Source organism: Haematobia irritans, chromosome 1 (genome assembly GCF_050003625.1).
Source record: "Haematobia irritans isolate KBUSLIRL chromosome 1, ASM5000362v1, whole genome shotgun sequence".
NCBI lineage: Eukaryota > Metazoa > Arthropoda > Insecta > Diptera > Muscidae > Haematobia > Haematobia irritans.
Genome location: NC_134397.1, coordinates 8548851 through 8549756, shown reverse-complemented (window position 1 = coordinate 8549756; position 906 = coordinate 8548851).

Here is a 906-nt window from a genome sequence, read left to right as displayed (position 1 = left end):
TTTCTATTATAAAAATAAAATATTAAAGTTTAAAGAAAAATTAAATAAAATTGTTATTATTCAAAACCCCCCTTTGGAGTATTAGAAAAAATAATGATATATAAAGTTTTGTCTTTACTTAAACGAAAAATTAATTTATTATTATGAAAAAAATTAAATGAGACTTTATTAGAAACTGGATACATTGTCACTCTTATATTAAGTCATATATACCAAAATATGCTTCATCTGTTTTATTATTGCTTTATAGCTAACTTAATAATTTTTTATATAACTCTTAGGGCATTGAATATATTTAGGTAAATAAATGTTTGTTTTGTTTTTGTTTATATAAATTCAAATAACGAAAATGAATTTTGTGTTGAAATAAAATTAACTAAAACAATATTTGAAAAAAAAAAACAACGAAACTCAAACAAGTGTGAATAAAAATAATTAAAATTATCCATATTACTACCGGCTAATAATAAACAAACAAACCAAATAAAAACACAGTGATAAAAATTACCAACTGAATTAAAAAACAAAATGTTCTCACTTGTGATACGAAATGTTATTCAAAACAAAAACGAAAAAAATGAAAACCCACATCGAAAGAAAGTGATAAACCCTAACAGCAAATGAAAATAAAAAATATCCACATTCCTACGAATATTGTAACAAAATAAAATTCGCAAACATAAATAAAAACACCCACACGCGGGCAAATAAGAATGGTTGGTGTCGTCTGTTATAGCCGGCTTATTAACAACAACAGCAAGAATAACTGCAACACCAATTCTGTTATTGTTGTCGTCGTCGTCATCACCAACATCATCATTATTATTATCACAATCATAATCATCGTCATCAACGTTGTTGTTGCTGTTATTACAAACAGCAGGATGCACCTTCGTCATACATGTG